The sequence below is a fragment of the Hemicordylus capensis genome, chromosome 4 (genome assembly GCF_027244095.1).
Source record: "Hemicordylus capensis ecotype Gifberg chromosome 4, rHemCap1.1.pri, whole genome shotgun sequence".
Taxonomy (NCBI): domain Eukaryota; kingdom Metazoa; phylum Chordata; class Lepidosauria; order Squamata; family Cordylidae; genus Hemicordylus; species Hemicordylus capensis.
In genome coordinates this window covers 176,551,589-176,577,952 of record NC_069660.1, presented here as the reverse complement: position 1 = coordinate 176,577,952, position 26,364 = coordinate 176,551,589, and the positions used below count along the sequence as shown (strand labels likewise).

At 46.2% G+C, this 26,364-nt stretch overlaps 1 long non-coding RNA gene across 1 annotated transcript; it reads left to right on the top strand.

The window, feature by feature from the left end:
* The first annotated feature begins 208 nt into the window (after nt 1–208).
* On the top strand, nt 209–10,711 carry LOC128352947 (uncharacterized). The gene is made up of 3 exons (XR_008320727.1): nt 209–286; nt 7,868–8,015; nt 10,388–10,711. It is a non-coding gene; the product is annotated as an uncharacterized LOC128352947 (long non-coding RNA).
* Nucleotides 10,712–26,364: the final 15,653 nt, after the last annotated feature.

Genomic DNA, 26,364 nt, shown 5'->3' with positions numbered 1-26,364 from the left:
TAAATAAAGAGGAGGGGAGACAGTTTCTGGGTGATGTATGCCTTGGGTGTGATCACAAGAATAAAAGCTGCTTTAGTCACCTCTGTAGGGATTAAGTCCACAGGTGGAGCAGTTCATACATTCTCCAACATCTGGAGAGGAGCAGGTGTAAGTCATCACCTTGGACTTGTCTCTTCCTAAATTCCAAATTAAGGAGCTTCATTTAAATTGGCATCTATACAAAGAAAACAAGTCACCATGAAAAGAATTCCTCCTTTTGGCAGAGAAAGATGATCAGGAAGAACAGGTATTTATTTTTGTTCCTGCTTCAAGTTACCATTCATCTTTGGTGACCTGGTAAAGTTGGGATGTTCCATTGTTAATTAACAGGAATTAAAATTAACACAATTAAAAGAAACCACACATCATATGAGATGTTTGTAGCACAGTATGATATGAGAAGTCCTTGGTACAAATCTCACCTCGCCCATGAGCGCTTCAAGTAGCAAGCCACTATTTCTACATAGTCAGCCTCCACTTTGCAATATGCCATATATAGGTATACTAGCCTAACTACTTTGCAAGGCTAGTGTACTGAGATAAGGTATGGGAAGTGTTTTGAATTATTGGAATGTGCTACTATTATTAGCACTACAAGCAGGTTATGGATGGACTTTAGATCTAGGAATGAAGGAATGTCATTCTTTGCTTCCCCAATACTCAATACAATGCAGTAGCTTGTCTTGTTTTAATACAATTTGCTTTTTGCTCTGGATTGTTGAATCTAATGTTGAAATTTGTGGCTTTATTTCTATCTATCAAGATATGGATCTGAAAAGAGGGGGTGTAATGCTACAAACCACCACGGGGAGGCACCATTGGATAAGGAGAGGGCATTAAAAGCACAGCAGCATTTGGGATAGATTAGCATGTAATTTCCTTTCTACTACTTTAAAACGAGAGACTTTCTATCTGCATCTTTCTTCTCCTTTTTCTCAACTTTGATATTGAAGGGTGTGTCTTCATGGTGCTGATGTTGGGGATCAGATGCCATTGGGTAGGGTATTCAAGCATACCAGAATCGGGATTGACTGCCCATAGGGGAAATAGTAAGGGGCAGTTTGACCAGCACAGCTGACTTCCTATCACAGATGGCGGGGCGGGGGGGCGGGGGGTTAACCTGCTCATTTCCAGGGATATTACCCAAACTTCTGATTAGATACTAGCAAACCATGAAGTTTGCTTTCTTAATCAGTCCCTGACCACATACAGTTATTCCCCAGAAGTACCTAGATGTCTTCTGTTCTGTCCAGCAAACTTGTTCTTCTACCCCACCCCACCCCGAGTTCCATTGTTATACCCAATTAAGTGTCCCTGAATTGGGTATGAATGTCAAAGGCACAACAACATTTGCTGAAGAAGAAGAAAAGGTAAGTATGTGATAACATTGTTAACAGATATGCAGCTGCTGCTTGTTGTGGTTCGTTTTTTGTTTGTGCTGTGTTTAATCTTAAAGATAACAGAGGGGCTTTAAGCCTTCCTGACAATCTTGCCCTCCTCTAATGAATCTCTTCACTCCCCACCCTCTCAATTAGTTCTGGAATGGTCCTGGGGTGGGGTGGGGGGGATAATCACCAATTTTGAAACCTGACAGAAAATATTATGAAACACGCTATTGATATTTTATTCATGTATAATGAATTTATATTTCCAGGCTAACATGAACTGTCCTGTTCTGATGTTTCACACTCCTCACTTCCCCAATCAGTGGAAAGTTCCAGGGACGGTAGAAGCTGGGTTTAGAGTAGAGAGAACTAGAGACTTCGAGCATTTCTGCAATATTTGCTTTATTTACAAATATATAAACAGAGCATAAGTAGAGGCAAGCTGCATGTGCTCATAGCAGGCAGTAGCTCTGTCGGCCACTCCACATCAAATCCCATGAGAGTAATACTTGTGTGCACCCCAAGGTGCCTTTGGCCATCAACCAACTCACACCTCTTTGTCCCCCTGTCTCTTTGCTTCTGTCTCTGTTTGTCCCAAACAGCAAACCTGCTGTTTCTTCTTTGTGATCTCTGGGAATTCACACTTATGGGATCTGCACCTGTGCAGAACCTCAATCAGAACATTTTAGAGCTTGGCCTTAAAGAATTGTGGTGCAAGCCATGCTTCCATGAAATGATCATGCTTGGGAAAGCAGGCCTTACCTGTGTTCTTCCCCATAGTTCAATAAACCACTGCTGAAAAAAAGTATATTGAATTGATGTAGCAGTAAGAAGAGAGAGAGTTGTATGACTACACAGATGACTATTCAAAGAACACCAGTTACAGGTGAGAAACCTGCTTTTCTTTAGACACATACCATCCTAACTTTAGCTAGAAGGGGTTAGATGTGCCATCTTCACCAAATCTAGATGGCCTTCTCATTCAGAACAGCTACCATCTAACAATCATCTCCTGCCAAGAGACACTAACTGATCACAGGCAGTCTCCCTAACAAAGGAATTGTTACTTATTCTATTTATTTTAATTTTTTTAAGGAAAAACTATCTCACCTTTCCCCAAAAGATCCAAGGCATCTAATAATGACTTAAAAACAACAACACCATAACAATAAAATTAAAACACAGATTAAAAGACTGAATAAAATCAAACAGTAAAAACATAGCAAAGGCAATCATAATAAATGAGCAAAGGACTGCCTGGATAGCCAAGTCTTCACAAGGTGACAGAATATAAAAAGGGTCTCCAATAGCAGAACCCTCCACAGGGTGGGGGTTATCACTGAGACAACTCTATCCTGCATGACTCCCAGATGGAACACTGAGGAGGCAGTATATAGGTGGCCCTCTCTGAAAGTTCATATGGGTCAGGCTGTGATACATTCATGTAGGAGAAGGCGATCCTTCAGATATCATGGTACCAACGTGAATAGGGTTAAGGTAAACACCCAGAACCTTTACGAACTGGTAACCAATGCAACTGCTTCAGGATAGGTGCAATGCATTTAGAAGGCCTCTTCCCTGACAAGATCCTAGCAGCTACATTCTCATAAATCTGTTCATAAATCTCAACTGGTTCAGAATGTAGCTGCTAGGAACTTGGCATGGAAGAGGCCCTCTAAATGAATTGCACCTATTCTGAAGCCACATGGCTCCTAGCCGTTCTCATAAGCAGTAAAAACCAGGCTGGGCTTCCCTAGCCTGGTTTTTGCTGCTCGTGAGAATAGCTTCACTGTGTCCAATTCAAACCTTGCTAGGTGTGCTTCTATCAGCACAATGAGGTGAACAGGTTGAGGAACCTACGTAGGGTGGAATGAAGGCACATCAGAGCTTATCTTGCGGTCAGGAAGGACCTTGGGAATGTCTAGGAATGTTTTAACAACCATGCTTCCCTCTCCTTGAGCCAGCCATTAACACTTGCTTTAGAGATGTGCCTGTTACCTCTTATTTTATTCTTTCCTGTGAAGGTGATAAGCTTGAACTGATCTGATGCGCCAACATAGGGGGAGAGCATTTGGCTAGTTCTTTAGGAGAATAACGCTTAAGTAACTTGTATTTACTCCGGCTTCCTCACCTGGATTGGAATCAGGGAGGCAAGCAGAGGGATAGTCCTCCTGCAGTCATAGGTTAAGCTTGCCCTAGAGCCACCTTTCCCAAACTATGTGCCAAGTGACGTATCCCATGAGTTAGCTCATGTGAACTGAATTGTGAACTCACGATCCCGTGGGTTCAGAGAGACCAAAAAAAATGGAAACTACAAGCCTGTAGCTCCAAATCAGGTGTAGGGGTGCTCCTGGGAGCCTCCCAACAGGCCATCTGGGTAACAGTATCAGGTCCTTCTACTTCTTCCTCATCCTCTGACCTCCTCAGTTGTGAACTAACTTCTGGCCTCTTGATACTTCCCTGTCTTTCTCAATGCCAGCAGTTGACTTACTAGTACTACAATTTCTCATTGAGTTTGTGATGGCAGAGGAAAGGAGACCTTTTTGGTGGACATTGAGACTTTTGAATCTAAAGTCTGAGGACCATTCTGAGTAGCCTATGAAGCTATTCACACCACCAGGAGAAATCAGGCTAAGGGAGCCTAGCCCGACTTCTCCTGGTCGTCTGCTGCCTTGGGAGCCACACAGTTCCGGCAGCAAACCACCTAAAGTACCCCTCCCCTTAAACGAGGTTAGTGGAGCTAACCAGCACAATGAGGTGCTAGTGCTCCACTAACCCCGTTTGGTTGCTCGTGTGCTGCTGCAGCTCTGCGGCACAGCAACACACAAGGAGGCTGCCACCGGGAGGCTGCAAGCAGCCTCCTGGGCTTGGGGGTCTCTCCAGGATGACCCACGCATTCACTCTGGGACTCCCTGGGACTCCACGGCCCCTGATCCCTTCAGCCCCTGCCTGCTCCATGACGGAGCCGGCAGCCGTGGGGGCGGCCAACCCAGCCGCCCAGCTACGAGCAGTTGCTTGTCTGTGGGGAATGCGGGCTTACCCCGTCAGCTGCTTCACACGTGTCATATGAAGTGCCTCTGTGTGAAATGAAACTGTTTCATCTATGGAAGCATGATGTCTTGTGGGTATGGATCACTTTGAATAATCCTGGAGCTTTTCACCAGAAAAGGACAGAAGACACTTGCTGCTAATATGGCAGAGTTATAATCTATACCTCAGTTTAAAGTAAATTTGTGTCCATGCCTTGCCTAAGTACAATCTCCCTCCCTCCCTCCCTCTCTCTCTCTCTCTCTCTCTCTCTCTCTCTCTCTCTCTCACCCTTTCAGTGTTGAAATACCATCTGCGCAGAATACAGTTCATATGATTCCAATGCTAGCCAGATGCCAAAGGAGCATCCACAAAACTAATAGTGGCAACACTAACAAAGCTGAAAGGATGCTGTACCATTCTCTTGCTGAAACTAAGCCAGTCTGGATCTTAAATTGCTTGAATAGGAGATCACCTGGGAACCATGTGATAGATTAGATTATCTAATCTTCTTGGAGGAGAAGTGAGATATACGTCTAACAAATAAAATTAAAATGACTTCTATGAACCAAAACTATGTCTGGAAAAGTTCCCATGGAAGTAATTTCTTTCCTAAAGATGGAAAAGGGCTGTAGTTCTGTCATAAAGCACACATTTTTCATGCAGGAGGTTCTGGGTTCAGGCCCTGGCACCTCTAAATAAAGAATGGCAGGACAGGGAAATCCTCATACTCTGCCTGACACCTTGGAGAATCCAGGAGCGGAGCCAGTCGAGTGGCAGCCTGCATCTGGCCCCACCCAGCAGCCCCTCTAACAACATCCCCGTGCATGTCCCTGAAGCCCCAAGGGGACGTGGTTCAGGCTCCGGAAGAGCCCCAAGCAAATTCCCCCCATTCACACCCGGGCTACTAAGAGCCCCGAGCGAGTGCTTCACCATCCTTTTCAGGCAGTGTTTGCTACCTGAAGGAATCTATTTCCCTCTCTCTCCCTCCAGAGAAGGAGAGAAAGGGAGAATAGGTGCTTTTTGGAGCCTGAGGCCATGCCCCCTTTACGCATGATGTGTCCCACAAAGGGGCATGGCCTCGGGCTCCGAAGATCCCAAGGAGCACTTCCGTGTCATTTCAGACAGCGCTTGCTGCCTGAAAGCAACTATTCTCCCTTTCTCTCCTTCTCTGGAGGGAGACAGAGGTAAATAGATGCCTTCAGGGAGCAAACGCTGCCTGAAAAGGATGGGGAAGCACTCACTCGGGGCTCTTAGTAGCCCGGTTGTGGGCAGAGCATGAGCAACACCCCTTTGGGGGCTTCAGTGGCCCCTACCATTGGCAGCCTGAGTTTTTTGAACCCGTTCACACAATAATAGCTACGAGAATCGGTTCCAGTTGGTAGTATAGAGCTAGATGGACCAGTGATCGGATTGAACTGCAGATGTTCAACATGGCCATCAAAAAGCATGAATAAATAGGGGAGTAGCACATATAAAAAGTAAGCTAAGAAATGTTTGAAGTGCCTGCAGCATGTTTTCTAATTCCCTAATACCTACAGAACTATCACACCCATTCAAATTGCTCTACTTGGGCACATTTTATACAATATACAAAGCCGGTCACTGGGGGCTTTCACAAATGGTTATACATTCATTAAAGCATTCACTTGACCTGGATCCCCTTGAAAGGGGAACTGGGGAAACAGTAGTTGGAATAGTTAATTTCTATTCTGGACTAGGACCGGGGAGACCTGAGTTCCATCCCCATTCAGCCCATGCGACTAGCTGGGTGGCTCTGGGCCAGTCACTTCTCTCTTAGCCTAACCTACCTCACAGGGTTGTTGTGAGGAGAAACTTAAGTATGTAGTACACCGCTCTGGGCTCCTTGGAGGAAGAACAGGATATAAATGTAATAATAATACACTGAGATCATTCACAAAATAAAAAAACTGTGTTCTACCAGGGTTTGGGAGCTGTGTGTGCTTCCAATTTTCAGTTGTGTGGAAGCAAGGTAGGAGAAAAAGCTACCCAGGTTTTCCTCCTACCTTGCTTCCACACTACCAAAAATTGAGAGCAAATGCAATTCTCAAACCCAGGCAGAACACATTTTTGATTGTGTGAATGACCTCATTGTCTTTCAAACTTGGGGAACAAAGCAGACCATTTTCTTTAGAACGATGTTCCATGAAGCTGAACATTGTCTATGTGAGCTAGTATCTCTCCAGGGTTTCAGATAAGCTCATCACATGAATAGACCTTAACCTTGGAGATTCATGAGGCCAAAGTACTGAGGTGGGTTGTTTGATTTTGGGCATGTCCCATTTTCAAAAGAGCTGGTGTTTTATTTCTTAATTTTCTCACTCACTCTGAAGGGCTCTGTGTTGAATCAGTGCCTCTCTGGCAAAAGCCTAAGAGCGATTTGCTTGTGCCTTGAAGTAGAGAAGGAGAGGAACATAGGAAGCTGCCATATACTAAGTCAGACCACTGGTCCATCTAGCTCAGTATTGTCTTCACAGACTGGCAGTGGCTTCTCCAAGGTTACAAACAGGAATCTCTCTCAGTCCTATCTTGGAGATACCAGGGAGGGAACTTGGAACCTTCTGCTCTCCCAAGAGTGGCTCCATCCCCTGAGGGGAATATTTTATAGTGCTCACACTTCTAGTCTCCCATTCAAATATAACCAGGGCAGACCCTGCTTAGCTAAGGGGGCAAGTCATGCTTGCTACCACAAGACCAGCTCTCCTCTCCTGTGTAGAGGAGATCTCCTGTGTAGATGGCATGCAATGATATTTAAAATTTGACATTACCTGACATTTGTCACCCTCTGAAAATTCATATCTGGCACCTGCCAAAATTAAAATAATAAATGGATGCCATATTTAAGCCTGAAGGGAGAACTGCACATTTAAAATTTGAATCTGAGATTTAATATATCATATTGCATTACATTTTAGTTTTTGGGTTTTTTTTAAATGACACGTTTGAATATTTGTGAATATTCTGTTTCTGCTTCAGACAGGAGTGAATTACTGTCCCTCTGAATTACTGTCCCTCTGATCTTAGGTCTCCTTCCAACAGTGTCATAGACTGAGCTGCAGATACAAATCTTTCCCAGTCTGATGTATCTACACTGTAGTATTTCTGAACAAACTCATTACTTTTCTATATTTATGTCTTCTATTATCTAAAGACAAATTTATGTTTCCCTTCTGCCAAAGCATATGAGCTGAAACAAACATTATTGTACACATCTAATGCCCTTTGCTTGCAAAGCAATGTTTTTGCAATGAGTAATGTATTTATGTGGCTTGCTCCTGTTCTTTGCAGGAATGGTTTGCCACTGAAGGTTAAGGACACTCACTCATCTGAAGACTTGACTGTTTATACAAAGAAGTATTTATTTGAAACGTTGCATAATTTGTTCACATTTCTAGTCAATGGATCACGACATAGCAATCATCAGATCTAGTCCCCAGAAGAAACCTTCTTGGTGAGAAGACAAAATTTACTGACAACCAGTATCTTACAGTGAGATGTTGTTCACACGGTACTGGATTTAAGCAGGATCTTCACCACACCCAGGTAACAGAGGCTGCTAGGCTGACAAGCATCATGCTATGTGCACCCCGCACTTATCTGAGTGGTGAGAACAGAGCTGGACTTGGGGGTGGGTGAGTGAGTCAGGTGGTTTGTTGCCCAGAATGCCTATTGAGCTGAGCACAAGTCACACAACTTGGCAACACTGATGAACTATCAATAAGGGGGTACCAAAAGCACTCTTCTCTCAGGGAGATAATTATCCTAGGGCTGCCTCTGGGGGAGAAGTTTCAGAGAAAAAACTATCTAGATTATGGTGGCTTCCTTTGGAGGGGAGATTACTGGGGCTCTTATGCTCAGCAGGTTTTACTGCAAGTTTACAGGGAGGCTTTACTGCAAACTCAAAGTTGTCCCCCAAAACTGACACAAATAGTGGATTTTTTTTTTACCCCAGATATAAATCAGATTACATTCTAATGCACAGTGAAAAACCCGAATTGTGTGTGAACTGCTCTCCGATAACTCGCAGGGACTTCGGGGTAAATCTAGCTGAGATGAGAGTTAAAGGGCTTCAACAGCCCTGTGTGAAAAGCTTCCCGGAGACTTATGGCATCTTTGTAATACTTTATTTAAAAGTATACCAGTTGAGCATCAAGTGGAGGTGAGCAGCACTCCTACACAATGGCGATCTTACCCTTGGGCTTTGCTCCACACACGCCGGGGGGCCCCAAATCCTCTTTCATCTGTCCTGGGTGGTGTGGTCACCACTGGCCCACAGTGCACCGGGTGGCTGAATGTGATTATGACCTGTGACAGGTGCTTTAGAGACAGAGGGGAGAATGGGGAAAGAACAGGGGGCTGATGCTTAACTTGCAGTGGGGGGGCAGGTTCCAGCAAGAGGGGGCTCCAAAGCCCTTTTGGTCCAGGCTTCAAAATTACTTAGGTGCACCTCTGCTCCTACTAGCCACATCAGATCCCCAGGGAGTAGCCCTGCACCCCAAAGTGCTTCCACTCTTCAGCTTCTCTCCCCTGCCCTTCTGAAATGCAGTCTCTCTCCTAGATCTCCTTGTCTCTTTCGAAGCTGTTTCTTTTGTTCTTTCATTATACTCAATCATCCACCCCTCCTATCAGAAGAGGGAGTGTAGGATGCTTCGCACTGACAGCTTTGAAGCCAGGGAAATATTAGCATTCCTTTCTCAGCCCCCAGGCATTTTGAACAGCCATTGCCTTCGGGCCAAAAATCACAGTGAGAGGATACTCCCAAAACTCAGTCAAGGCCTGACCCACTGATGAGGAGCAGAAAGGCAGCTGTCTCCGGCAGCGGCAGGCACCTCGTTGCCCCTCCTCCATCAGCCCCCTCACGGATTCACCAGCTGCCTAGCCCTGGCCCTACCTGGAGGCAGCACGACCACTGCCGGGCTACCACTCGTGATCTGCCTGCGTCTTGCTCATCCTGCTCCACTCCCTGACTTTTCAAAAGGCAGAGGGTGGCAAACAGAATGGCAGACCCTTTGCCTTTTGAAAGGGAGGTGGAGTGGTGGCAGCAGCATCAGTGGCTGCCACCACTTCTACTTCCCCAAAAGAAGGTGCCTGGAGAGACGGTGTGGCGTGGCAGCAACCAGTTTACGACTCACTGTGCACAATGCAGGTGTGTGTGTGGGGGGGGGAGATGGTGACGGGTGGGGGGGGTAGAGTGTGGGTGGGGGGAGATCAAGAGGGAGGAATCATTCAAGGAAACAAATAGAGTGCTATGTGTGGGGAAGATTCGTATGAGGGAAGATTGGCAACAAGGCATACATGTATGCTACACCCCCATGGGTGTATGTGGTACAGTGCTGTCGGGGACATTAGATGCACCCAGTGACAGTGGGGGCAGTGTCTTGCCTCACCACCTCAGGTGCCAAAGGGCCTTGGACCATGCATGAATCAGGCCTCCAAACTCACCACACCAAGAAACGTGCTTGATCAGTGAAGGTTTTTGGCTGAGGTTTTGCACAGCAGCAGCTTGGTTCCTCCAAACATGAAACTGCCCTATAGTGCATCAGATCAACTAGTCCAGCATTGTCTGGCAGTGATTAGCACAGGTCTCCCCCAGTCTTGTCCTCTGGAAATGCCAGAGGTTGAAGTTGGGTCTATTCTTTAAGCAAAGCCTTATATTTGAGCTGTGGACCCTCACACTCACGTGGTAGGAGAAGAGAAATCCTCCACTGGAGTTCCAACATCATTAAGTTCCAGTAGATACCATCTACCTGGGCATTCAAATTATTGTTTATGCAATAGATAAATGAAAAGTGAGTCCATTGCTGCTCTCTGTTTTTCTGCAAAAAACAAGAAAAAGCAGCATCTTTGGAATATAGGGCTCTATCCTCACTCTAACGTTATGTATAGCCTAACACTCCCTCTCGCTTCTCCCATAGTCCACTCCCAATACATCTAGTATGAGAACAGAAATGGTATGATGACTAGATGGGAAGCAAGCTTGGGGCTTCTGGATCTCTGCTGTGCAGAATATGGGAGAAAAGCTACACTGTGGAAATTCTACTCACGACTGGCCCAGGAGCTTTGACCTTCCTTGCATTTGGCCATGTTGGCCTCTCCTACAAAATGGAAAGTCTTTCCAGCTTTCAGCCGACTTTCCCCCTTCTCTCTGCAGTCTAGTGACAATATTGCTGACCTGCCTTATATGGTTCTTTCAAGGACTGCTAGAATAACATCTCATTACATAAAATAACATTTGTGCATGATGTGATCATGAGTTGGATTTTCTCTCTCTCCCAGTTGCAGGTGCATCAGCTGCCAATGACAGAAAAAGGTGAGCCCTCTACCCTTTCTCATGACCAGGGAGAAAGGGCAATAGGGTTCGCGTGGAGGAAGTCCTGAAGAGCTGACCTCCCCACACACAAGCAGTTCCCGCTCCTGCTGCTGCCAGTAGCTCCGAGGGTCAGGGTATCAGGACACATCGCCCCACATCACCCCACCCCCTGGAGGCGATTGCACAGTGCATTATGGGGACCCCCCTCCCCTCCGATGATCGTAAAAACAAGGTTAAGAGAGCGCTTGCCCCCTTATCCTCATTATAGAGGGAGGCTCCATAGGCTGGTTTGCCACTGCAGGCCCAATCCTGCACACGTGCAGAACCAGGCTGGACTTCCTTAGCCTGGTTTTTCACTCACATGTGAATTGCTTCACTGTGTTGAACACGCATGCAGATCTGTACACACATAGTTAGTCACATATTATGTTCAACACATGTAAGTAGTACTCTTCCTATCTGTGCCCTGCATTTGAGGGGGCTGTTATCCAGGTTCTCTTTTAAAATAAACACATATACAATCATTCACACACAAACTAGTATATGCATGGGCATAGGGTCCCTTGTACAAGGGAGGACAGTTGCACCTGGGCCCGCAGGGTCAGAGGGGCCCCCAAGGCCAGCCCCCCTTGCTCTCCTTGCCCATGAGTCACCCTGCAAACTTAGCACTAGAATTTGTTTCTGAGTTTACTACTACTACTACTACTACATGCTAGGTTGTGCACATAATAATCTAACATACTGAGCCCTTTCTAACGATCCGTGAGAAAGGGCAAGAGGGCTAGCAGGAAAAAAGCCTTAAGAAGCTTACCTCCCCACAGATGATAGAGGGCTCCTTCTTGTGCGGGTGGATCACCTGCCCAGAACATAGGAAACTGCCATATATAGAGTCAGACCTTTGGTCTATCTAGGTCAGCATTGTCTTCACAGACTGGCAGTGGCTTCTCCAAGGTTGCAGGCAGGAATCTCTCTCAGTCCTATCTTGGAGAAGCCAGGGAGGGAACTTGGAACCTTCAGCTCTTCCCAGAGCGGCTCCATCCCCGGATGGGAATATCTTGCAGTGCTCACACTTCTAGTCTCCCATTCAGATGCAACCAGGGCAGACCCTGCTTAGCGAAGGGGACAAGTCATGCTTGCTACCACGGGAGGATCAGGGTGCCGGGACACTTTGCCCCATGTCGCCACACACACACCCCCGAACTCCCATCATGCACCACGCAAGTGTGTGGAGTATTGTGGGGATCCCCCCTCCCTGAAGCTGGCTGAGAGCCCCACAGTCTGCTAGCCCCAGCTGCTTGGGCTGGGGCTGACAGATGATCAGGAAAATGGGATTAGGAGAGCGCTTGATCTCCTATCATCATTTAGGAGGGTGGCTCCAGAGATGGGTTTGCCACTGAGGTGCCACCAGGATCAGGCCCAATCCTGACAGTACACACGCACAGGCAAAACTAGGCTGGGCTTCCTTAGCCCAGTTTTGCCTGTGCATGTAAATAGCTTCAAAGTGCATAATTTCCCAAGTGTGTGTCATGGGTTAGTTGCTCATACTCCAAAATCCATGCTTCCCCTCTTCTCCCAGGACTTTAGAGAGGTTTAGAACATTGACATACACTCCTAAATTGGCACCTCAGAACTTTAATTCCTATCATTCCACCCATCATTTTTGATAGGCTTTCAGCTAATTGTGATCATAACATAAAAGAATTTCCTGGCTGGATCAGACCAAGGTAATCTAGCCTTGCAGGGGCATAACTATAAGGGGGGCGGGGGGGCACGTGCCCCAGGTGCCACCCCGGCAGGTCACATGGAGGGTGCCAAAAAGTGGCTCCCCCCCGCACCCCCCTGGATCGCCCGCCGAGTGTGGTGGCAGGTGTACGGCGGCGATTTGGCGGTGGCGGGCCAGGCGGCAGTGTGGCGGGTCGCCCGCAGCATTGGCATGGCCTGTAGCGGGCCAAGCGGCAGCGCAGTGGATCGCCCGCTGAGGACTACTGCAGAGCGGCGCCGAGCCTGCCTGCTGGCCCAGTGCCGCTTCCCAACTGCGCAGGCGCACGCGCCTGTGAGCTAATTGCGCACGCGCCTGTGAGCTAATTGCGCACACGCCTGTGAGCTAAGTGTGTGCGTGCCTGCGCAGTTGGGAAGCGGCGCCGGGCCAGCAGGCAGGCTCGGCGCCACTCTGCAGTAGTCCTCGGCGGGCGACCCACCACACCGCCGCTCGGCCTGCTACAGGCCATGCCAATGCTGCGGGCGACCCACCGCGCCACCGCTCGGCCCGCTACAGGCCATTGCCAACGCCAACGCACGCCCGCTGCCAAATCACCGCCACCGCTGGCGATCTGCTGCCTGGGGGGCGCCTCGCTGCCGCCAGGTATGTGGGGGCCGAGGGGGTGGCGGGGGGGCGCCATTTCAGGGCCGGCCAGCCCTGGGTGCCGTTTCCCACCCGATACGCCACTGTAGCCTTGCATTCTGTTTCCAGCTATGGCCAGCCAGATATCCTTGAAAATCACTTAAGCAGAGCATGAAAGTTTTCTATCCCCATTTTCTGGATCCAGTATATCCTGCTGAGGAATATTATCTCAGAACATGGTGGCTTTCTTCCACTATAACATCTAATGGCTGACATGATGCGCAGCCTTCCATTGCCCTAACCTCTACTCGAAGGCTGCTGTGAAGTCCCAAGGCAGGATCAGGGCTGCTCAGGTCAAGCAGTTGCACGAGCAGCGCTTTAATTGTTCTCCCCGTTGCAGCGAATGGGGGAAGCATGGATTGCACAATCACTTGGCAGGGGCGATGGGCCCATTTTATCGGTCCGCCCCAGGTGCTTTATGGATCCGGTTGGATTCCAGAGGGCACTTGGGGAATTTCCCAGCAATCTTGTGGGCAGCTCTCTAGCGCAGCTTGTTGAGGCTTAGAACATTGAGACCACGAGGGCACTGGATGAAATTGCTCCTAAGCAGCCTTTCGAAGTCTGTAGGTCTCGTGTCCCTTGGTTTTCAGAGGAACTATGGGGCATGAAACAGGTCAAAAGACACCTAGAGTGATGCTCAAGGAAAACTGGGAGTGAAGACAATCGAACACGGCTGCATTCCTATGTCCAGTATGCCGTGGCAATTTCTCTGCTCTCATTGCATCGGCAGAATCCCATCCGGTGGCATTATTTCAGATCACTTGTACTCTTTGGGGGAAACCGGAAAAGGAAGAACTTCTGATGGGCCTCTGTGACATTTTTGGCAAATTCTTTGATGATAAGGTCACTCGTCTCCACACTGAATTGGACTCTGGTTGTGCTATGTCCATTGAGGTGATGGAGGTAATGTCTTGTGACGTCATTTGGGATACATTTGAGCTTGTGGAGGCTGATGATGTGGATAGGGTTCTCTGTAGTATGAGTATGGTGACTTGTTCACTGGATCCTTGCCCCTCCTGGTTGATTTGTTTGGCTGAGGTGGGTGTGGGGGGTGTTTGGGTCCAGGAGCTAGTGAATTCATCACTTGGGGAGGGAGAGGATCCTGTAGCTTTGAAAGAAGCAGTGGCCCGCCCTCTCCTGAAGTCTTCTTCCCTGGACCCAAAGATTTTAGATAATTTTAGACCTATCTCTAACCTTCCCTTTTGGGGGAAAGTTTTGGAGAAAGTCATTGCTGCTCGACTACAGAGAATCCTAGATGAAGTGATTTTCTTGACCCTTTTCAATTGGGGCTTAGGCCACGGCACAGCATGGAAACGGCATTGGTCGCTCTGATGGATGACCTCTGTTGGAGCCTGGATGAGGTGAGCATTCCTCTCTTGGTTCTCGTAGATCTCTCAGCAGCTTTTGATACCATTGACCATGGTAGCCTTCTGGATTGTCTATGGGGGGGTGGAAATCGGGAGCACAGTCTTGAGCTGGTTCCATTCCATCCATGAAAGTGGATGCTTTCAGACAGTTTGCATTGGAGGTGAGTGTTCTAGCCCATGGCCTCTCTCTTATGGAGTGCTGCAGGGCTCAGTCCTTGCTCTCATGCTTTTTAACAGCTATATGAAGCCACTGGGTGAAGTAATCTGTTGGTTCGGGGTGAGGTATCATCAGTATGCTGATGATACTCAATTGTACATTGCCATCCTGGGCCAATCCGTGAATGCCGTGAATGTGTTGGCCCAGTGTCAGGAGGCTGTAAGGGTTTGGATGAGCCAAAACAAGCTCAGGCGTAATCCCTCCAAGACAGAATTGCACTTGTTCAGTTTTCAATCTGGCCAGGTACCGGTTTTGAGTGTTTCCCTTGATGGGGTTATGCTCCCCTTGAAAGAGCAGGCTTGTGATTTGGGAGTCATGCTGGAACAGCAGGTGGAAGCCAGGGCCAGGTGAGCCCTTGCCCAGCTTCGCCTGGTGCGCCAATTGCAGCCTTACCTCGACTGGCAGGCTCTGGCAACCGTAACTCATGCCCTCGTCACCTTGGACTATTGCAATGCGCTCTCCCTGGGGTTGCCTTTGAAGATGACTTGGAAGCTTCAGCTGGATCAAAATGCCACGGCCTGGCTGCTTATGGGCAGCAGAAAATATGACCATGTTTCACCTTTGAAGTTGCTACATTGGCTGCCAGTTCACTTCCCGGTCCAATTCAAAGTGCTGGTTATCACCTATAAAACCCTTCAGAGTCTGGTGCCTGTGTACCTTCAGAATCGCCTTCCCATCCAACTTCGACCCACCCTGTGAGGTCTCAGGTGGGCCTTCTCAGAGTTCCGGCCCCAGGAGGGGTACGTGGGGCCCGGGCTCGTGGGAGGGCCTTCTCTGTTGCATTCTCTCTCCTGAGATTCGTAATGCCCCTCCCTTCTGTCCTTTAAGAAGCTTTTGAAAACTTGTCTATTTTGCCAGGCTTTTAGTTTTCAGTGTGTGTGTGTGTTAGTTTTCTCCCCGCTTGTCTTTGTTGTAGTTTTAATTTATGTAAACCGCCTCAAGTCTAAGGAAATCAAGCGGTCAATAAATTTGCTCAATCAATCAATCACACATTCTGAATAGCCCCGGTGCTTCTTTGGGACTCCACAGCAGCCCCAGGGCAGAGCGTTAGGGCTGTGCATCATGTCAGTCATCCACTATTGGTAGACCTACCCTCCACAACAATCAAAGGTAATGAAGTGAAATTCATACATGCACGATTAGATAGTTCTCATGACCATTCGTACAACCTACCTTCCCCCCCCCCCACGATTCTCACTGCTCCCAGGTGTGCCACGCCACCCACCCACCTGTGCAGTGTGTAAGCAATCCCAGAGCAGTGAGGGGGTCGGGGGGAGTAGGCTACATCCTCCCATATCCCAAGGAGCATGGTGCAAAGGGGGATTCCCCACTGCCAGGTTGCTCCTTCCCCCAGACTCTATGGAAGCTCAAGCTGCCAGCAGCCCCAATTTCCACACAACTGGGCGGTGAGGTAGGAGGCAGGAGTCCTCCTACCTCCCTTGTAGCCCAGATTTAAAACCCAGGTGGAGGAGGAGCCCCAGGATTGGGAGCACTCCCAGCAGTTCTCAAGAGCAGCCCTACCCAGGTTAAAGCTCCCCAACCTGGGTAGGGCTGGTTGTGAGAACAACCTCTATGTGTTAACTGTGTGGAAGACTGCACAGGTTGGATATTATCTATGTTGGGGTTGTTTTTTTAAATGAATAATTTAAAGGAAACCATACTTCTAGCCTGTTAATGCAGTTGTATAGAAAAAGTAATTTCTCCTCCTGGTTAATTGATCAACAAATGATCTTTGCATCATTTTAGTTACCGTGGTTTATATACTAGGTAATCTGGCATCTTCATGATGAAGCCAAGAGAGTGAAATGAGTTCCTGAGTAAAATGGATCTTAATTGCTGCAGCCATTTCCCCCCCCTACATATATCTGGATTTGTACATCTTGATTTAGTACTTTAAGCCACATAAAAATTGCAGCTGTCTTGGTGCTTTAATTTTGACAGCACTTTTCAAAGTTATTCAGCAGTTAACATTCCTCTTCAGATGCCCTCAAGGCCTTTATCAGCTCTTTCAATGTATCTGTATCGGGAGCTTTCTGAAGCACTCTTGGTGGGCCTAAGGCTCACACATCGCTGTCACAATGACTCACGTGGGAAGCCAGTCAACCCAAGTACTGGGGAGCTGGACCTTGCTCTGCAGAAAGGCGTACTTCACAATATACTGCTAAGATATTTCTTCAAGGTTGTTCCTAAACAGTGCTTAACTTTGCTTTTCAAAATCAAAACTGCAACTCATGTCTCATTCTGCAAGCCAACCTAAGTTTGTGAAAGCATCAGCGTGGTGAAGTGTAGTCTTAAGAAAACCCCAATAATTTAATGCTGTGCCAAAATGCCCTCCCCCATTTCACCACCACATTTCCAGGTAGCAAAATAGGAATGGCTGTTTTGGTGGGTTTTGCAGAAGGGAGGGTGAAAGGGTATGGCTTGTTGGTGGCAGAGGTTGTGCTTCTCTCTGTGGCTGGCACCCATCATCACCACCCCCTGAATGTCCCCTATGCATAATACTATGTCACATAACATGTTCGCAAGAGGGGCATTCAGCCCCCAGCTGATGACTGGTGGCCTTATCCCCCCCCCCTCCCGAATGCCTCCCTCAAAATGATGCTATATGACATAGCTTCATTCACAGAGAGCATTCTGAGAAAATATGGGGGCTGCCAGCTGGCAGTCCCCAGGAGGTGAGCCACCACAAGGCAACTGAAAAATAAAGGTAAGCCAGCAAAATAATAAAGGTTGATTTTCCCCCCATTAACCCCAACACCCAAAAGATTTGAGATGAAAGATATCACTGAAGAACTTTCAGTCCTAGAAGAAGTATAAGGATTTTAGTGTATTTATTAATATGCATTGTTAATCATTAAAAAGTTTAATGAATTTGACAAATGATATGTAATACAAGTAATTATCAATGTATTTGTTTATGTATTTAGAAATCCTGTAATAATCACCTTTATTAAATAAAGCCTTCAAGACAGCTAACATCAATATTATTAATAGCAATCAACAACATAAAATCACATTTTAAAACACAGTTCAACAGCCCATCAAAAACCACAGAAAGGGGAAAACATAACCTTACTGAACACAATCAGAAGAGAGCAAAATTCATAGTGTGGTCAAGCCAAACACAAATAATTTTCAGTGAGCAACAGAAAACTGCTAACAAGCTGGTCAGATGGATCTCTGGGGTAGAGAGTTTGACATTGTGGCTAGAGAAATTCCTTTCCCACACCTTAATTGTAGGATACACAGGAGGGCCTCCCCAGCTGACCTCAGAGGAAAGGTAAGATCATACAGATGGAAATGGTCCTTTGGGACACCAGGGGCTTGATCTGGCAACTGGGTCCAAGTTGCTTGCTTGCTTGCTTAGATAGGATCCTGGTTAGTGATCTAGCACAGCAATTTAACTGGGATTGCCTGGAAATTCCAAGTTCTCATAATACGCTCTGTGGGAACATGCAAGGCTGCCTGGCCATGATTCTGGTCATGAGACTGGGGCCAGTGTGACCAAGGTTTCTCAGTCCCAAAACTGAGATGGAAACCAGACTGAAATGGTTCAAGATAATCTATACTGTACATGTCCAGAGCTGGGTTGCCACGGCACACTAGAACACTTCCTCCAAAAACGGAATACTGAGACAGACCAGAAATTGTTCAGTGTGGTGGGTTCCAGCAAGGGTTTTTTCCAGCAAAGGTTTTACTGCAGTTGCCCTTAAGCTTGCTCATACAACTCTCAAGGGAAAATATCACCCTCTTGGCTGATAGCTACACATTTAGCCACCCAAATCTGCAATTGCATGCACTGAAAAGTATAACTGTTCATTTCTTCATTCCAGAGATCAGACAGAGGCCTCAACAGAACTGCCAGCCATGTAAGCAGGAAAAATCACCCATCATCCATAAGCCTCTGAGTGCAGGCCATCCTAAAAGACCTTCTCAACCTGCAGATATTTAGGGCCCCAGTGCCAGATAATGATGTGTCCATGACCAAAAAAACCCCAAAACAAAACATCACCTTGAGTTCCTCCACACCCAGAATTGCTTTCTGCTGAATCCTCCCATTCAGCAGAAAGCATCAGACCCAATATGTATCCCTCACAATGAATGGGATCAGATACATTTGAGATAGACCCATTTCTTTGCCATGGCAGCCATGAAGTTTTGAGCTCCACCTGATGGTATGGCCTTGGCAGGGACACAGAAATCCCTAAGGACCAAAAGCTTGCGGGACTCTGATCACCCAAGATCACTCTGATTAGTTCAGGCAAAGAAACTGTTGGGCAGTGGGGAGGGTAGGAGTCTGTCTCACATACCCACCATCAGGAAAACACACTCAAAATTAGGCAGCTGTTAGATTAGGAGCTGCCAAAAAATGTTGTCAGTCATAACTATGATAGATTTGCACAGGCAGACAGCATCAGATCTCTATGATAAATGCCAGCTTGGCTTCCTTAGCCAGCATTACATCTTAGATGGCCAAAGACTTACCATTTACTCATCTGGCATTTAACAGTTTCATAATTCTTAACAGATTACTGCTGTTAGCAATTGTTGTTCTAATTATATTTAATACTGCTATAGTTATTACTTTACAGGTATAAATTGTAACCCATTACCTATAATGTTAAAAATGCATAACTCTCATCCTGAGTCATGAAATTTTATTCATGTGTAGGATTCCTTACTCCCAAGTAGCCCAGTTAGTTACATTAGATCCCCTCCAACCTTTCCAGATCACAGAACATACAATAATTGTATATCCTTAGGGGGCTGCAGCAGTGACCCACCCCACCCCAAGCATGTGTGACCACACAACTCACGAGAACCTGAGTTGCTAGCTAGAAAAACATTTCCCCCCCAAACCCAACAGTAATGAGGATCCAGACCTCAACATCCCAGTTCTCAGCATTTCAGCTGAAAGGAACACAGTGTAACCGACCTAAAGGCACTCATCACAGGGCTGATAACTGATCAAGTCCATTCTAGAAACTAGCTTCCCAAAACGTTCACATCTTTTGTATGGTTTCCTGTCAGCTGTTCTTGGAAACACACTTCTTGCATACATATGATACCGTCTTCTGCCCATCCAAGCCAAACACAGTGGATAGTAGTTCCTTTTGTGAATGTGATTGCATCTCTGGGGGTATGTTTGCCTGGTTCTGTCTCACAGTGCCTACAAAGGTTAACTCCTTGCTCAAAAGATCCTCTGCCAGTGCTACACTGGGGGAAAAGGTATCCCCCACCACAATCCTCCCAAGTGTTGTTTCATGGATACACAAGATGCTGCACAACATGCCAACCTGCTTGCTGTGGTCCTCCAGCTTGCTTCTCAAGATAAGCATTTTTTGTCAATTGTTAGGATGTCTCTGCATCACAGCACCACCATATCTGCAATCCATATTTCTTTGGTTTGCTTGGCATGTGTTGCTAGAAGGGACACATCCTCAGAAAAATAACTGTTCATCAACTGTTAGGTTCAAACCAGGAATATAGCGCTCCTGCAGAAACAAGACCCAAATACCTCTAATGGGGGCCATCTTGTCAATCACTCTTCTCATGTAGCTTTGTCATTGAACATTAAATAACTTGTGATGGCATCAAACAGCTGCATCATTGCACAGAAGCAGGGATGCCCCAAATGTGCTGTCTACAGTCCCTGCAGCACTTCATGACTAGCAGGAAACACACCAGCCAGGATTAGCAGCCAAGATACATTTCCAATTGTGTTAGGTCAATGAGCTTCAACATTTGTTTCTTCTTAGGATGGCTCTCAGTCCATTGCATGAATGCACATTCAGCCTCTCAACTGGTTTTCCTGAGAATGTTGTGCAACTCCTGTGACCACAAGCCTGAAGGTTTCCTCTATTGTGTATCTGACTGTTTCACACACTGCCCAGTGTCACTGGGCCAGTAATGGACTGGTTGAGGTATTCTAGACCACCTTCTGCCATTCCTGCCTGTCATGTAACCCATGACCTCAGTATCTTCACTGGCAGGTGTGTGAAGTCCAGCAGACTGTTCAGTGCCATGCATCCCACCTGTACATCTTCTTGCTCTCTCCACCTGGAACAAAGCTCCAGTCCCCTTTTCTTGGGCTGTATCCCACCAGGAGAAGAGGGGAAAGACCAGATATGTACAGGACAGTTGATCCACTGATAACAGGCTTAATGATGCTGAGATGTTGTGGGTGCTGCCTGTTGTGATCCATTCACCTTTGTTCTGGTAGCTACAATCTCTGCTTCTGTGAGGTCAGATGCTTCTGAATGATTTACTCATTCCAAACACTAGATCTGACATTCTGGGAGGGTTTAGTTTCATCCAAACTAGGGAGCACAATGCCTCAGACTATTGGACAGACACTATCACCTTTCAAGTTCAATTCAGCTGGCAAGGGGAAACAGAACTTATGTTTCTAGATAGAAACAGGCCTTATTTTCCTTTCCCAAATGACTTAACATGGGGCTGGGATAGAAACTACCCCAATGGAGAAAGTCCATGCAATTTGGGGTGGTTTCCTCTCCCAATTGGCAAAACATGGGGCTGGGATGGGAACTACCTAACTGAAGGGGGTCTATGTATTTAGGGGAAGTTTTCTACAGTTGAATTTTAATTAATAACAGGTGAAGGGGTGATTCAAATGAAAGCTCGCCTGAGGTTGGCTGGCACCAGAAATCAGCAAATGAAGAAGCCATTGGGGCCTATTAAAAGTCTCACCAACTCTCTATGCCTCTGACCTGGCCAGGCCCTACACTGAGAAAAGATGACCAGAGACCTCGCTGTGGTAGTGCAGGGGCCTGTGGATCATTCCCCCAGGTAGCACCCTCTGCTTTCATCCAGCCTCATTAGCTGCACCTTCACTTTCCTCACTGGTGACAATTGCAGGAACTCCCAGACTAAGTTACCCAATAGTCCCCCAAAACCTGGAGGTGACCCTGCTTCCCCTCTCAGAGGCTGTTGAAAACACCTGTAAATAGCTAACGTCTGTATTCTCAGCATGAAAATACTTGATATGTAGTATATTACTTTACATTACTTGATGGGTAATGCATTCACTTGAAAGCTTGTTTTGTTTTGGAGGCATGATGCTGGCATTCAGCACCCCAGGATTCCATTCCTAGCTTTGAAAAACTGGCTGTATGTCAGAGGCCCCGCGCAACACCGCACAAATTGCTTTACCTCTCTGTTCACCCTGTGCATTATCATTCTTCTGTATGACACTGTTTGCTTCTCTCACATTTCCTTTACACATTTAGAGTATGTATTGTGCAGAAATCCAACATATAAAACAAGAGCATGCTGATTTCTTTGCAGCTCAAGAGAACATGCTCACTAACAGCATAAACATTTCCATAAGTATGAGAAAGACATATTCTGCATACAGTGGCATCTCCAATTAAAAGAGCTCAGGCAGCAGGTCTAAGGAAAGACCTCTGGTTAAGACTTTGGAGAGCTGCTGCCAATCAAAGTAGACAATCCTGGGCTGAATAAATCAGTAGCCTGACTCAGTGGAAGCCCCATTCATTTCACTGGAATTTGAACAGGAGAACTCCCAGAGATTGTTGCCCCAAGTTCAGTTTATTTATTTTGCATTTATATACCTCTTTTCATGCAAATTTCCCATTGCTGTAGTAAACTGTCCAGAGTCATGAGTTTTGGGCAGTATAAAAAGATGTTAAATAAATAATAAATAAATAAATAAAATAGTAGTTTACAAAAAACTTCCATACAGAACAATATATCAAGCCACACGTTTACCTCTTTACATGGGCCTTAGTTTTACTTCTTTCTTCTCTCCTCCCTTCAGAGCAAGATGGCCCCTGGTTGTTCTGTGGTGGCAGCTGGGGGAGGCAGGGGCCACTTCAGCTGTGTGATCATCTCAGTTCCTTCAACAGAAATTCAGGCTTGTCCAAGCCATTAAAAGCCTGGGGGAAATGCGAGCAGCCTAATCCAGTGCAGAAGTAAGCATGCCAGACCATATGTTCTGAATGCCAGAGGATGGCAAGCAGCATGGGGAACAGAAGGGCCGACCTGGATATGAGGCACATGGTGATTTCATTTGTCTTCTAAACTGCACACATGAAGAACTAGGCTGTCTCAGCCCCAAGAAGCTTGGAGTGCGCTTGGCAATTTTTCAACCATTGAAGTGCGTGCCTGTTCAGGAAGCTTTGGCCTTTTCTAGCTCTCAGTGACGTCATCATAATGTTGTGGCATCATCCCATTCTCTGAGGCTCTACGCACAGCGAGTGCATGGGGCATTCTGGAGAGACCCCCGAGGCTGGGAGGTTTGTTGGAGCCTCCTGATCGGGGGAGTCTCGTCATGAGTCACTGTGGTGTGGAGCCAGGCTATGGTGACTCACAAATCTCCAAAATGGGGGGGGGGGGCAGTTAAGGAGGTTCACTGCTGGGAGCCGCACAGCTCTTGTTGTAGCACACGACCTCCGGAAACTGGGCTGGGCTCCCCTAGCCTGGTTTTTGGAGGTCATGAGAATAACCTCTCTATGTAATCTGATCATGATTGGCTAGGATTATACATGTGACAGACCTAGGAAGTGTTGACTTCATATTAAGTAGTATTTTGGTGTCTCCCTGGTCACTACATGACCCCTGATTGACTGGGATTACCCATGTGATTAAAGTAGGCAGCAGATGAAGAAGAAAATAGCACTGGATTAGCAGCAGCTGAAGAAAACAATGACAGTGACCAGGATCATAAAAAGAGGATAATATTCTCAAAATTGAGGATGTCTGAGGAACCATTTCCAACCCCACAACTTGCTGAGGGTTCCCTAATAAATTTATGCTAGAACTGAGATGCAAACAGGGGCTTCGAGACTTGTAGCTCACTATATGACAACAGCATTTCTCAGTATTCAGAATGACTTTAACCTTCATACAGTCATGATCTTTTTACACAGGAGTAGAAATTCTTACTCCCAAGTAGTCCCATTGGTTACATTGGATGCCCCCCAACTTTTTCAGGCCACATAATGCACAATAATTTAACATTTCACTCCAGAGGAGTGAAGTGGTGACCCCCACATCCCAAGCATGGTGCTCTGTGTGACTGCATGACTCACTAAGAATGTGAGCTATTAGCAAAGAAAAATGAATATTTCAAACCTCATATTAATTAGGATCTGTACTTCAATAGCTCCATTCTCAGCATTTCAGCTTAAAGGACATGAGGTGACTGACCTAAAGACAATCTGGGAGCTTGTCAAGTACATTCTACAGGTCAGTCACCCACTATGATCTTATTTTTTGCTTGGTTTCTTATCAGCTATCCTGGGCACAGACTTCCTGGGTACACACAGTACCAACATTTTCTGTCCATTCAAGCCGAACACAGTAGTAGTAAGTTTATTATGGTCTTAGAACAAAGATAAATTTAAGAATAAAACATTAATAGTTTACAAAATATTCAAGTTGCTAATACAATCTCTATGAAGTTTGGATGCAACAAAACAAAACTTGGCCACATTAACAGAGATAACAAATTTAAAATTTGACAGCAGCAATTCCAAGTAGAATTGGTCCGTATGGCCAGGATAATACTTTAAGAGAGGAGCAATGAATTTAATACGGCCATCCCTATAAAATTGACAATAAAGAATAACATGAGCAACTGACTCTATATCCCCTGAACCACAAGGTCACCGACGCAATGCAAACGGAACTCGTTGATATTTCCCTTCCAGAACTGCAGAAGGAAGGGCATTCAAACAAGCAAGGGTCAGTGCTCTCCTGAACTTAGGTAAAAATAGGTGATCTAAATATTTAGCTGGTTTATGACTGAAATTTTGGAAGCCTATATACGTTCCCCTTGGTAGTCATGCACACTCCTCCTGGAGGTCTATGTCCAATAGTCAGTGTCTGACAAATCATATCACCTGATCTAAACCCCGACCAATAAGGTTTTCTTGGGTCGTGCCCAGATGATGTAGTTTCATTTTCAGGGCTATTTCCCATTTAGATGTAAAGCTGTCGATTAGCATTAAAGGTGCAAGCCCAACTGGAAAGAAAACCAAGTACAGCCAGAATTTGATTATACAGAACCAGATTTTCATTTTCAAGGTGGTAACCCCAACCTCTCTATGGAAAGCCGCATTGACTACTCCTCTGGAGGCTTGAAGGATGGCCCTTAAGAATTTAGTTTGAACTGTTTCTAGTGCTGTAAAATTATCAAAAGGTCTAATCTGCGCACCATAAATAATTTGAGGGTATATTTTGGCCTTCAATAATTTGACAGCCGCTGGGACAAAAAGAGCGCTTCTCGGAAAGTAAAAGGATTTGATCACATTTACGGTCTGCTGGGCACTGTGAGAAACAAAGCTAAGATGGGCTTTCCGGGATCCACTGAAATGGAATACAACCCCTAGATATTTACAACCTTGACGTGCTAAATATTATATCCATTTATGGACCATTTATGGATTGGGGGCATTTTGCAAAAACCATCACCTTAGTCTCTTGGTATAGTTTATCTCCAAGGCCTCCTTCAAAGTATAAACGCTCAAGGAAATTAAGGCACTGCTTAGCCCTATCTTGGTTTGGTCTTGTGGTAGCAAGCATGACTTGTCCCCATAGCTAAGCAGGGTCTGCCCTGTTTGCATCTGAATGGGAGACTAGAAGTGTGAGGACTGGAAGATAGTCTCCTCAGGAGATGAAGCCGCTCTGGGAAGAGCAGAAGGTTTCAAGTTCCCTCCCTGGCTTCTCCAAGATAGGGCTGAGAGAGATTCCTGCCTGCAACCTTGGAGAAGCCGCTGCCAGTCTGTGAAGACAATCCTGAGCTAGAGAAACCAATGGTCTGACTCGGTATATGGCAGTTTCCTATGTTCCTAAGTTTAGGAGGATGAAGAGCAAGGTCATTCAGATGTGAAACTATTGAATTGATATAAAAATTAAACAGGGCAGGGGCGAGAATGCAAACTTGCCATACTCCTCTATAAATAAATATCTCGGCAGAGAGATGCCCTTTCCTACTACACTGCACTCTGAGGCGGGTGTTCCGATGAAGATTGTAAATTAGTAAAAGTAAACATGGATCTATGGATGACTCCTTTAACTTTGTCCAAAGTCTATCTCTGGCGATAGAGTCAAAGGTTGTTTTAAAATGCAGCATACAGAGAGGACTTGGGCAGAGAGGAGTATTTCTCAGCCAAGTATTGTAAAATAAATACTTGCTGTGTTGTATAATAGGCTTCTCGAAATCCCGCCTATTCGGCGGTTAAGATGCCCTGAGAATCCAGCCATTCCTGTAGTTTCCCCAGGAGATGTCTGGCATAGAGTTTACTAACAACACAAAGAAGATTAATCGGGCAATAGTTATTAGGATCCTCCCTTGATCCTTTCTTGTAAATTGGCACTATTACCAAAACATCCCAATACTCAGGAATGTTTGTAGTAGTATCTATAAAAGTAAAAAGGGTGGCAAGAAGAGGAGCCCACCAATCAAGGTTGTTGCGAATAATTTCTGTTGTAATACAATCAATTCCAGAAGCCTTACCCGTCTTGCATTTTTTAACCAAAGTTTCAACTTCCGAGACAGTAACTGGGTCCCAGCTTGGGAGTTGGTCCAGCTTATAATCAGTTATAGCTGT